The following is a 14,314-nucleotide window of genomic DNA, read 5'->3' on the forward strand; positions in this document are numbered from 1 at the left end:
GAAGGTCTACGTCAGGGTATGTCTTTACATTGGCTGGTGGAGCAGTATCATGGCGTTCTAGATTGCAAGATTGTGTTACTCAGTCTACTACAGTGGCTGAATATGTTGCAGCATCACAGGCATGCAAAGAATCAATTTGGCTTAATCGACTAGTAACAGATTTGGCAATCAAAGAAGAGATGCCTATGTTATATTGTGATAGTCAAAGTGCTTTACAATTGGCTCGCAATCCAGTTTATCACTCAAAGACAAAGCATGTGGATGTGAAGTATCATTTCATCAGGGAAATTCTCGAGGATAAGCAACTTCAGCTTGTCAAAGTTCACACCACAGAAAATCCTGCTGATCTACTTACAAAAGGACTTCCCTCAGAGAGCTTTGCGCATTTTCGCAAGCAGTTAGGTGTAGGGTAGTACATCACTTCTCTACATCTCTTGTATATTAGCTTCTCTCACACTTAAAGTACCACATTGGACTTTAAGTGGGAGGTTGTTGGGGTATAAAGCCCAATGTGGTCGCCCAGGTAAGTAGGCGGGCCGCCAGGTATGTACACATATTCTTTTGTAAAAACCTAATAAGAACTCACTATGCTCTACACATTACAGTAGAGCGAGTTCACCATATCATCGTGCTCTTCTTCTCGCACTCTCTCTCGCGTCGCACTTTCGCTCATACTCCTTCAACAACACCTACGAGCATAATCCTACCAAGTTCTGCAGTCATCTGGGTAGGTACACAAATCACGATCCATCCCAAAAAAATGTATAGAAAACTGAAACAAAACATGTGTATGCTGCTTCACAACTGAAGCTAGAGACATCGGTGGCTCCATCTAGGTTTCCTGCAAAATATAATTTTACTCCTCTTTTAAGTTTTTAGGTTGTCTATGTAGTATTTTTTCCTTGTACATTGCTTTTGATGACTTTAAGATTTCCATTGCTTTCTCATGTTTGCAAATGTTTTTCCATCCAATTTTGTAGAGTGGAAGCCAATAGAGTCCTTCACAGGAACTTTTGAGGACATCCTTACTGACTCTGGCAAGTTGCTCTATACTGGCTATCCATCATTTGAGCTTGCCTCACATGAAATTTTTGTTAATAGTCATACTTATGTCACACCTAGGCAAAATGGGCATGGTATGTTTTTCTGGTTCACTCGCCAACCTTAGAGAGTCTGGAATGGCCTAAGCTAGACAATGCCTTGATCGCAACAACCAAAAATAGAATTGAGGTGGATGTGCAAGCAGCAATGAAGTGTACCTATGGTTCCCACAAAGCCACAGTAACATGGTTTATGTATCTTCATGTGTCTGTGTTTATCTTTCAACTTTAGAGTGTTCACAAGACACCAACAATGTGGACTTGCAAATGGGAAAGCGCGATCAACAAATTCCTTGCAGCTGGATGAGAGACTAAGGTGGTCAACCACCAGGAGATAGAATCAAGTGCTCTGTAGTTGCTGGCAATGTAGTGTTCAGATACCATATTGCAAAGCAAAGCTTGTCAATGGTCTTTTCCTATAGAAGATGGAAGCTAACGATGGGAGAATGGGAGGCACTAGACTCTGATGTTGCTGCTAGAGAATCAATTGACCTACAAATATGCCTCCACGAGGATGCAGTGCACGACATTGTAGTGAATGATGACTGACATCTTAGTCATCTTCGTGAGTATCTTAATGTCAAATATATGTTACCATATACATGTGGTAGTGATGTGTGTGAACACACTAGGACCGCCGGGGCATTTTTTCCCTCTTTAGGAGGTTTTTTCCCCCGTGCATTGTATATGCGCCCATCACTCTAGGGCTATCTATCTTTCCATTGCACACTAAGTAACACACTCTCTATTGTGTGCCTTGAGCTTCCTTCGTCTTCTCCAAGCTGTGTGTGTTTCTCTGCAACCCTAATTCCAACAATTGGTTTCAGAGCAGGTCACGTCCTCCCGGGCTTAGTCGCCAGCTGCTCCAGCACACGCTTGCTCACTTTCTCCGATTTCAGTGAGCTTTGGCAAGCGTTCGCAGGTCGAAAAATATTTTGGGGGAGATCCAAGATCTTGGTCTGCTCAGAATTTTGATTTGGGCTCATTTCGTCCTCCGTTTCCACTACAGGCAGTACTGCACAGGCTATTTCGTCATTTTGTGTAGAATTTCTGTCAGTCCCGTTTTCTGCATAACAGGTGCCTTACATTCTTCTACGGTTTGTGCTATATAGCACAGGTTGTTCCCGCTCCATTTCTCCTATTTTCGGGCAGTTTTCACATCAGGTGCAACATTTACCATGGCTGACAACAACAACACAGATGTGTTCAAGATGTTTGCTGCTGAGGACAGGTTGGATGGGGACAACTACCCTATGTGGGCTTATATGATGCAACATGTTCTTGTGTCAAAGGGTGTCTGGAACATTGTGCAGGGCATTGATGTACGTCCTAGTTCTGAGGATGTAGGCGATGTTGAGGATGTTGCAGGTCTTGCTGCAAGGATTGCAGCTGTTAGAGTTGTTTTGCCTACGGCAGAACAAGCTCGTTGGGATGTTAAGGATGCGCAGGCTCATGCATTGATTGCGTTGTCTGTGAAGCACACCATTGTTCCTCACATCCGTTCAGCAAAATCTGCAAAACAGGCTTGGGATATTTTAGCAGGTCTTTATGCAAGCCGCAATGAGGCTAAAATTGCTTTGCTGCGTAAAGAGCTGGAGTCGAAGATTATGCATGAGAAAGATGATATGGACACTTTCCTTGCTAGTGTCAAGGTTATCAATGAGCAGCTTATTTTTGCAGGTGAAGTCATTTCAGACAGTTCCCTTGTGCAGACTGTTCTTGATGCCTTACCAGATTCCTACCAGACTTTTGCTAGTACTTGGAGACTGATGACCCAAGGAAATCCTAAAGTTGTCAATTTTGATGCATTATGCACATTGCTGTTGCAAGAGTCACTTTCTAGAAAAAACAGCACTAGGTAGTGTGCAGTTGAACAGGCTTTTATTGCTTCTCAAAGACAGGGTGGTAACAGTAATGCAGCCACTTCTTATGGTTCTGCTGCGAGTGGCAAAGATTTTGTTCCTAATACTTCTGCTGGCAGTACTTCGTCTGGCAATTCTGGTGATAAGGGAAAAAAGAAGATGCGTTGCCATTATTGTAAAGCCAATGATCACTTGATCAAGTCGTGTCCTAAGTTGAAGGCTAAAGAGGCTAAGAAGAAAGAGGGTGGTTCCACTGCAAATGCTGGTTCCACTACAAATGCAGCCATTGTTGAGTCTTCTATGAAAGGAGACTTTGTTGCTGATGTTGATGCAGACTGGGCTTTTAGCGTAGAGTGCACTTACAATCCTACTGTCCATGATGCATGCTTGTCAGTTGCTGCAGATTCACATGTGTGGTATTTTGACAGTGGTGCTACAAAGCACATTACCTCACATCGTGAATTATTTACCTCTCTCGAGTCTGTCCCTCATGGGAATTCAGTCACTTGTGCCAACAACGCCTCTTATCCAGTTCAGGGAGTTGGAAAGATTGTGCTCACTGCTGCTAATGGCAGTTCCTTCACACTTGTTGATGCACTTTATGTACTTGGGATCAAGAAGAATCTCTTGTCTGTATCCGCACTTGCTAGACTTGGACTTGTAGTCAAATTTGTGGATGACAGATGTACAGTTCATGATCTCAGTTTTGGTGATGAAATTGTTGCATCTGGGCTTTTGTGCCGTGGGCTGTATAAGCTCACTTTGTATGACAAGTGTGGACAAAATTTTGCAAATGTTATTGCAAATTCAAGGGCTATTTCAGATGCAAAAATTTGGCATGCACGTTTTGGTCATCTGAATTTTGCCAGTTTGCCACGTTTGTAGAAATCTGATGTGGTTGCTTCTTTGCCACCTCTTGAAGCACCTGTCAAACATGTTTGTGAAGGCTATATTTTGGGTAAGATGCAGCGTTCTAAATTTCCAAAGGATGGTTCAATTCGAGCCACATGCAGGTTGCAGCTTGTGTATATTGATGTTTGTGGGCCCATGCAAACTCCGTCCTTGGACAATTACCCGTACTTCGTGACTTTCATTGATGACTACTCCAGGCATGCATGGGTATTTCCGCTTAAAGCGAAGTCCGAAGTTTTATGTGCTTCAAACAATTTCTGGCTATGGCTAAAAATGTCTCGAAATGTACTATGGGCACCCTCCGTTCTGATCGAGGGGGGGAGTATATGTCTCATGAATTTAATGCATTTCTGGCTAGTCGTGGGATAAAACACCAATGTATAGTGCCTTATACACCTCAGCAAAATGGTGTTGCTGAGAGGAAAAACAGGTCGCTGACGGAAATGGCACGATGTATGGTCACAAGTCAAGCTTTGCCGCATTCTTTTTGGCTTGAGGCCATCATGTGTGCCACTTATGTACTTAACAGGTGTGCTACGAAATCTTTGCAGTCTATTACTCCATATGAAGCATGGCATGATAGAAAACCTTCTATTGAGCACATGCGTGTTTTTGGCTGTTTGGCATATGCTTTGGTGCCACAAGTGCAGCGCAGAAAATTGGATGATAAGGCTGTCAAATGTATTTTTGTTGGTTATAGTGCTGAAAGCAAAGGTTACAGGTTGTATCATCTGCAAACAAAACATATTTTGGTTTCTCGGGATGTAGTGTTTGTGGAAGATTCTGTTCAGCCCTTGCTGTCATGTACTAGAGACAATAATGTAAGCTCACAGGACATTTATGACACTTTGTTGCCTCTTTTCAATGGTGGAAATACGAATGTAAGTTCCAATGAGGCAAATGTACAGCCTATGGGGGTTTTTGAAAATGTTCTAGATCAGCCTATTACTGATGTAGATGTACATGATGTACTTGATGAGGAAAGGGCTGAAAATGAGCAGGGTAGAGGTATGCCAAAATGGATGGTGCACACTTTGCGTGACAGTAAATTGGATGCACCTTTGTCTAGTTGTACTCGTGCAGGCTCTCGCCATGCATCTTATGCATCAAATTGTTATGCTTTGGCTGTGTCTAGCTTACATGATGTTGAGGAGCCTCTGACTTTTGATGAAGCACAAAATTCAGAAAATTGGATGGCTGCCATGCAATCAGAATATGATGCACTTATACAAAATGACACATGGACTTTATGTGATTTGCCTCCTAGAAAAAAGGCCATTGGTACAAAGTGGGTTTACAAGTTCAAACGCAAGCCGGATGGTGAGATTGATCGCCATAAGGCTCGACTTGTTGCAAAGGGTTATGCACAACAAAAAGGCATAGATTATGAAGAGACTTTTGCTCCCACTTGTCGTATGACTACTGTGCATTTTCTATGTGCATCGGCAGTTCATTTTGGTTGGGATGTACATCAATCAGACATTGTTACTGCTTTCTTGAATGGTGACATATTTGAGGAAGTTTATGTAACGCAGCCTCGCGGTTTTGTCATAAAAGGACAAGAGGACAAAGTGTGCAGATGTAAGAAGGCTTTGTATGGGTTGAAGCAATCTCCTCATGCTTGGTATGAGAAAGCTGACACTCATTTGGTTAAACGAGGCTTTCGTAAAATAGTCCAACAGAAAGCACATTGTATGTAAAGCGTGAGGGTGATGTACTTCTCATTGTGGTTCTTTATGTTGATGATTTGCTAATCACTGGACCAAATGAGAGACATATTGCTGAATTTAAGGCTGATTAGAATGCTACTTTCAAGATGAAAGATTTGGGGTTGTTGCATCATTATTTGGGTATACAGTTTAAGTAGTGTGATGGTGGTATTGCTTTGTGTCAGAAAAGTTACATAGAGACATTGCTATGTAAGTTTGTACTTGAGGATTGCAAAACTATTGTCACTCCCATGGAAATAGGTTTGAATTTGAGTCTACATGATGCTGGCGATCCTGCTGATGTCACTCTTTACCAAACTGCTGTTGGCTGCCTCATTTATGTATGCAACACGAGGCCAGATATTCAATTTGCAGTCTCACAGGTCAGCAGATTTATGCATAGCCCAAGGTCTGAGCATTGGTAGGCTGTCAAGAGGATTTTTTGGCTACCTTAGTGGCACTTTACATCTTGGCTTGTTTTATCCCAAGGGAGGATCATTGCCGCCAGACTTACATGCTTTTTCGGACTCAAATTGGGCTGGTTGTTTTGACACGTGAGTGTCCACAAGTGGTTTTTGTTTCATGCTTGGCAGTTCATGTATATCATGGTTGAGCAAGAAGCAACCTACTGTGGCCACTTCGAGTTGTGAGGCTGAGTACAGGGCAGTCTTCACAGCTACGATTGAGTGTGTATGGCTCAGACGCCTTATGGCTGATATGGGTGTTGGACAGGACACTGCCAACACTATCTACACTGACAGTCAGAGCGCATTGGCAGTTGCGAGGAACCCAATTTTTCATGCTCGCACAAAGCACATTGAGGTGCATTACCACTATGTCAGGGAGAGGCTCTCAGCAGGAGAGATCAGGTTGGCTTATGTGCCAACACAGGACAACCTTGCAGATCTTTTCACAAAGGCATCTTCTCGTGAGAAGCTTGAATCTTTCCGCAAAGCTTTGGGCTTACTCCCCTTTGTGGACTGATCCTGTCCTCAAAGCATGGCACTTCCCTTTACTCATGTGCCAGCTCTCATTCACCGCATCACTCCAGGGGGGATTTGTTACCATATACATGTGGTAGTGATGTGTGTGAACACACTAGGACCGCCGGGGCATTTTTCCCCTCTTTAGGAGGTTTTTTCCCCCGTGCATTGTATATACGCCCATCACTCTAAGGCTATCTATCTTTCCATTGCACACTTAGTAACACACTCTCTATTGTGTGCCTTGAGCTTCCTTCGTCTTCTCCAAGCTGTGTGTGTTTCTCTGTAACCCTAATTCCAACAATATACCTTGCCCAAGCAATATCTCTTTGTAATCAATGAAAAGGTTGTTCGCTTTAGAAAACAGAATAGATTTCTGTGTGAGAACATTTTGCTTTCGCGATGTGTTTTTGTAAAAGCTTGTAACTGACAAGGATTTTTCTCCCATTAATACATATGGTGTTTTGAATCTCATTTTTGTGCATACTTGTTTATTCTCAACTTGTTCAAGTTTTTGATCAAAATGTGCAATTTCTTTGATGTGGAGCATAAATATTTTCAATGTTGGTGTCTTTTAATGCTTTGTCACGTGATTTTGCTTAAAACTATGGTTTTAAGTTATTTTGATGTCAATTTTAAGTGCTAATAAAAAGTACCTTGGGTATATAAGTGACTTTCTAGGTTTTAAACTTCATTTCTCACATTCAAAAAACTCTAGCTCTAAGCTCTCTTCGCATCTTCTTCGCGAACGAACCCATGGCAACGTCTACTGATGCACTTATCACACAACTAGCAAAGATAGGACTTGTGGATCGAGCACATGAACTACTCCGTGTGTTCGAGGGGACAATTGACATGCAGACTTGTCGACCTTCATAAAGAGGCATTCAAAAGCTTTCTTGACTACATGGCGTAGTAAATGGAAGAATATGACATAGTCTTTGAGGGATCCTACACGGCGTAGCTGGCAATGGATTTGTCAAGCATCTCTATGCGGACGCATCTTTATGCAGACGACAAAAACTTTTGCTTTTTCTTGTTGAGGATTATTAAAGGCCTCATGGAATGGGATCGCAAGACAGAGGATGAGGATGATGTCATAGATTTAGGCCTGGAATGCATAGGCACCCAATTCATTTCTTGGGACATGGTTCTAGCCTTACTTGTGCTTGAGGGCATGGATAAGGGAAAATCAAAGGAAAAGGTCAACCAAAGACTGCATGTGACCATTGTGGAGGAATCTAATGAAGTTATCAAAGAGATTGGTGAGCAGACCATTGTGGAGGAATCAAGTGAAGTTATCAAAGAGATTGATGAGTAGACTGAAGCATCTAGGGAACTCATCCTCTTGCAAGAGCCCAACTCCACTGAGGAGGAAGATGGGATGCTACAGGGAGATGAGGTGCTGGAGGAAGTCCCAGAACTCCTAATTCTCACTTTGCATGTAGTGGTGGTGGATGATCGTCACTTTTTGTTCCTTGAAGACATCGCCAAAACACTAGGACTCAGAGACAATGCTTGCTATCTATGCGGGCATGAAGGATCCCAGTGGAAAGGAAGAGAAAGTCAATTTCAAATTGACTTTGAAGACCAAGGTCTCCCAGCAAGCCTCTCTTTCCTCCCCAATGAAAACGAATAGAAGTTGGTGCAAACGGTAGCAAGTACACTTGTGGAAATCAAATCATATGTCTCATTTTACGAAAGCGTCTCGGAAAGCGCTTTCCATCCACACAAACCACTGACCGCGATGCGTAGATATGATTGATCTAGCATCGATCTTACAAAGAAAAATCTTGAGGAGAAGGATGAAGAAATTGAGGTAAGCCTATCTTAACTTGGTTTTTTCTATTGTTCCTTATAACAAGTGTTAAAGCCGTATAAAATGCTTGGTGAACGGCATACCATGTTGATAAGTTTGCAATGCATACTGGTGGTTCATGCAACGCGCCCATGGGTAGGGATAGCTCGCTTTGGCACTACCTAAGCCACATGGAGCTATTGATTCTTCAAGTCGCTCACACAGAGTTCTCTAAGAATGGTTATGTGGAGCTGCTCAAGTGCAACTCATTAAGTTCCATTCTCGTCGAAGATTCCCTCACCCTAAATGCTTACAAATGTATATTGGTGGACCAAGAGGTGGCATTGTATGCCTTTACAGGCAAGCACCCAGGATCAATCCTCTCCCACTGTGCTTTGAGCTTAGGTCAAGGGGTGACAAAACCAGAGGAGATTGTAAAATACCTTGGTGTCAAGTCAGCCATTTTCCCCATACCCATCAATGTAATTCGTAGTAAAACTAATCGACCATGATGTAATATCCAAATCAATACAAGATAATTGTTTTCATTAACAATTTTTGTCAACATTCTGTACTTGTTTTTTTATTATTCATATTGTCCAATAAATTTCATTTCTGCAACACATGCACAGAATCTTGAACATGCAGCGACCCATCGATTGGAAGGCACCTCTCGAGGATTTTTTAAAGAAATCGGGCAATGGGGGGGAGGGGGGTGTACGGAGTCAAGGACACCACCATGGCGCACGGTGGGGTTGAACAACACAAAAAAAATGCAATGTGCACCATGACGTGCAGGGGGCAGATCTGTCAAGGATGCCACCATGCATCGTGGTGGTTTTGTTGACTCCGTATGTTCGTAAAAAAATCCGTGAGAGGTACTCCTCAGCCGACGGGTCATTGCATGGTTGAGGCCAGTTTAAATTTAATATCTTGAAAGATTCAAATACTTAAAAAAAAACAATTTACAAAATCAAGTTAAACAATTGCATGGAAAAGTAGAAATTTGACCCTGATATTACATGAAAAGATTACAAATCTCATCAAGAGAGAGTACATGGGATAAACTATTTCTTATGAAGGCATCCTTCATTTTGCAAATTGATTGCTAGGGCTAAATCCATATTTTTCAATGTTACATGCTTAGCATGCACAATACAGGAAACGCCATCCTGAAACAACTGCATCAAAATGTCTTCGACGACATCCTGTAGGGCTAGTAAGGTTGCACGTTGTATGCATGTAATGGAATCACTATATTCATCCATCATCTCTCTCACCACCCGAGAGAAGGTCGCTTTGGGTATGATGGGCTCAGTGCTCTTTTGATACTTTTGAATTTCCCGCAAAGAAACTATGCGTGGCTTCCATCTCCGCTTTTTCTGTGCTGTTGACAATGGTGGAGGAGCCACCTGCCCGGCCTATTGAGGAGGATCATTTTTGTACTTTTTTCTCCTCTCCTCCGCGGCCTGTTGTTCTTTAGGTGTCACCTTGTCCTTCTTCCTCTTTGCACATTGCTTGGCTCTTTGAGATATTTTTGAAGGCTTTGAGCTCACAGCCTTTGCTTGTTGGGTGGCTTGAGCTCTATCCTCTTCCGCCTTCTTCTCTGCCTCTGCTCGTGCTTGTAAGTTTGGCAAGTGAGCTCTCTTGGCCTCTGCTCTCTGCCATTACTCTTGCTCCCTCTGTCTTCTTTGTTCTTCTTATATTCTTTGTGCTTCCTTCCCAACTGCATGTACTCTTGTGCTTGAGAAACCGGGTCGCATGGTATTACTTTGATTACCCTTTGTTTGATTCGTGGTCCAAATCTTTGTGGCATGGTTTTTGCGATTTCTTGAGCACCAAGTACTGTGACAGCAGACGAGGGATCTGGATTTTTAAATGAACCTCGTTATTCCTCTTTGATTGCTCTTATTTCTTGCATGGCTCTAAGTAGAGATGAAATTGGTTGGGGATTTGACAGAGGTGTGCGGTTGGCATGATTTAGTGGTGCGAGATCACCAAAAATCTGTTGCATGCTGGTTTGTTTATCTAGATTCGATGGTTGGGAAGGCTGTTGGGTGTCTGGAGCAGGTTGGAGCATTGGGTTATCCACTTGCTTATTGCTGAGAATGTGGACTTGAAGCCGTAGATTTTGCATGGGGTGTTGGTTGCGGATTTTCAACGGTGTGAGTGGCTGTGGTGGTATTGATGTGCGTAGTTGTCTACTTGTGTGAATTGTCCATGTGGTTTAAGATATGAGTGCGTGCTTGTTTGTGCTCGAGAGGATCTTCTAGAATGTGCAAACAGGAAATGAACTTCAAGTTGTGAGTTTTGACTTATATAGCACTTAATTTTTTAAAAAAACTTAAAAACTCAATAATACTAATAATTTTTTTTAAAAAAAATCCAAAATAGAAAAAACTTGACCCACGGAACCATTGATTGAGGCGTCAACAAATCACATGACATTACAATGCATGTTTACTATAGAAGTGGTTAGTGTAAAAAATTTATCGATTTTCCACCCAACGCCTGCTGTTTCGTCGCCTTGTCTCCAATCATCATCAAAATCGATCTTTGGCACTCGAAGCATGATATGATTGTGATCGCCTCATGCTAACCACTTTCTCTATTCTGCATTTCAAACTTCTTTGCAATGTATTCTTCTTCCTCTCTCTCTCTCTTGGCTAAAACTTTGTAGAATCAATTGAACATCTCGTGTAGGGCATTGCTCTTTTTCCTTCCACCTCCATGCCGTGTATTTTTGGCATACATTGCTTTTGCTTGATAGTGTGAACGCTCCATTCCTTGGCTACTCCAGATGCCCAATGAACCATATGTGTCAAGAAAAAATTGAGCTATGTGAAAAAAGAATGTGCTTAAAAAACAATCAAACTTTAGTTCAAACACTGATTTTTTTTTACTGCAAAGACAAATTGTTCAACCGACCATGTAATGTGTTATGTGTGTCTCCCCCTAGGGATCCACCATTTCCGCTGTGAAACTATTGATTACAAAATTTAAGGTGGATATCTCAGCATGGGTTAGCTTTGTCTTTTCAAGCAAACAAAAAATATCATCTACCGACTACCACACATGAGCACGCTTAGTTCCTAGGGCTGCTTCGTTACCTCTGTAGGTGGTAATGTCACACACCTTTTTCCACAATTGAAACTCATTGGGAATTTAGAAGTCAGAATTTTTTGAAAGAAAATGTCTAGCTTTACTACCACCCATCTCGAGGGGTGCACTATGTAATCATGTTAATGTATAACGTGAGTTCAAAAGGAGGGGTTTTAAAATGCAAAAAATTTAGGAAATTTAACAGAGATACATTAAAATAAGGGGTTTTTATATTCAATTTTGGAAAAAAATCCTAAGATAAGGAGTCATTTTATTCATTCAGACATGTTAAAAGAGGGGTTTTTTTAATACTCCGTGAACATATGTTATATATGGGGGTACCAAACGGTGAACCCCCCGAGCCATCCATATATATTTTATTAGGACGATTATGTGTACTTCCAGATGCCTTCTTATCCTTTGATAACTCAGCTGCACCCCCATGTAGACCAACACTTGATAGAATAGATTCGGGATTGAATAGGATTTTTATGGGAATTATTTTTATAAAAAGCAGTACCGTAAATACGTCGGGGCAATACAGAAAAGTGATAATTATGTCAGGTTAATACTTGTAACAGGAGGGTGACGAGTCTTGTAACATCCCTCCCACCAGGGATAGAAACTGTCCTCGATTTCTCAATAAAGAATCAACTGGACCGTGAGTGATGGAAAGTGTGGAGAAGGTTTGGGAAGTTGCGAATTTTTTTTCAGGCATCAACTTGGCATCCTCTCAAGTGTGGCCTTTAAAGGTCAAAAGATAGCGGTTATAAACCATGCCAATGCGTGTGGTGGTGGTCTCGTGATCAACTATTTGTGCATGGATGAGTTGTCCTTCTTGGTCCACAAATGAAGGTGGTTCCTCATAAATGTGATGTGTAGGTAGGGGTCCTCTGAAAGGTCTTAAAAGACTAATGTGGAAAGCATTGTGAATGTTCCAATGTGAAGGTAGGTCTAAACAAAAGGAAACATCATTGATCACATCAATTTTTTTGAAAGGGCCGTAAAAACGAGGAGCAAGTTTAACAAAAACATTAGTATCAACACTTCGATCCTTCATTTTTCAATGCGAAACATAACATAATCACCTTCTTTGAATTGGTGTGCCTTGTGGTGCTTGTTAACATGCTTAGTGTAAAATTCTTGGTTTAATGGCAGAATGCACACTTGCATAAATATCATGAAAATTAGTAGTAAAATCATTAGCAACAAGCACAATATTGGGAAGACGTGAAGCAGGAGTAGGCAGAGAATGACCATACACAATTTCAAATGGAGATTTACCTGTAGCAGTGTGAGTGGTGTTGTTATATGAAAACTGTAGAATATGCAGGTAATCATCCCATTTCTTGGGTTGAGAAGAAACATAAGCTTTCAATAAGTCAATGATAGTGCGATTGGTGACTTCGGTTTGACCATTAGACCCAGGATGGAATGCAGAAGTAAAGTCAAGTGTTGCTTCAAGATTTTCAAAAAAAGTAGTCCAAAAAGCACTACAAAATTTGGAATCTCGATTAGATATTATAACTTTAGTCAAACCATGTCGTGGAAAGACAGCTTTAAGAAACATAAGTGCAGCTTGATGTGTTGTGAGTGTTCTATTACAGGAACGAAGTAAGCTTGTTTGGAAAAACGGTCAATGAGAGTCCAAATCATATCATGCTTGTGAATAGTGGGTGGAAATCTAGTGAGAAAATCAATCGAAATATGTTCCCAAGGTTTTTGAGGAATAGGGAGAGGGTTTAAAAGTCCCAATTTCTTACATATTACTGCTTCGACCTTTTGACAAATCAAACAAGTTGAAAATTATTGTTTAACATCAGGTTTCATAGTAGGCCAAAAGAAATCACGACATAAGTTTTAAAAATTAGCAGCAAATCCTCTATGTCCAACATAGGGTGGTTTGTGCAACTCTTTAATGATCAATGTACGAAAACATTTAGTTACACACAATTTATTTTTGAACTAAAGAAAGTTTTCTTGAATGGTGTATTCCAAAAATGTGCGCACAAAGTTCTCAATCATATGCAACCATGTGGTTTTGAAATCATTATCTGGTGCATAAGTGTCAGACATTGAGTCAAATGAATCACCCATAATGGTTGATAGACTATTAAGAGAGGGTCTTTGGCTCAAAGCATCAGCTACAACATTATCTTTACCAGGTTGGTATTGAACGTTGGGTTGAAAATTTTGAATGAAGGCAGCCCCTTAATATGTCTATCATCTATTAAGGGTTGAGAGAGTAAATACTTGATACTTTGTTGATAAGTTTTGATGAAATAGTGTTTCCAAATTTTCAAAGCATGTACAATAGCAGTCAACTCTTTGTCATATGTACTAAATTTTGCTTCAGACGGTTTAAACTTACGACTTTCAAATGCAAGTGACGGTTATCTTTCATAAGGACTACACCAATACCTTTTCCACTAGCATTAGTGACTACGACAAAGAATGGTCTATCAAAATTAGGCAATTGTAGTACTGATGCATTTATCAAAGCATTCTTGAGTGCATTAAAGGAACTTTCTTGCAAATCAGAACAGACATAAGGAGAATTTTTTGTAATAATATTGATATTTTGATGATTTATTTGTGAAATATTTGATAATTTGATGAAGCATTGAAATGTTGATTTGAATTATGGAATATGATCACTTGTCGGGTGTTGTGTGAGCAGATCAGTGTGACTGGCACGTGCTGGACAATAAGGCGATAGAAATTATTTGAATAAAACTACTACCATTGGATTTGGTGGCAATCCTTAGTATTTTATGGTTCATTGAGATGTAGACAACTATTTATTGCTATATTGAGCTCATACTATTTTATGCCCAAGTGCAAATTG

This window comes from Adiantum capillus-veneris, chromosome 22, assembly GCF_014529385.1.
Source record: "Adiantum capillus-veneris isolate H3 chromosome 22, ASM1452938v2, whole genome shotgun sequence".
NCBI lineage: Eukaryota > Viridiplantae > Streptophyta > Polypodiopsida > Polypodiales > Pteridaceae > Adiantum > Adiantum capillus-veneris.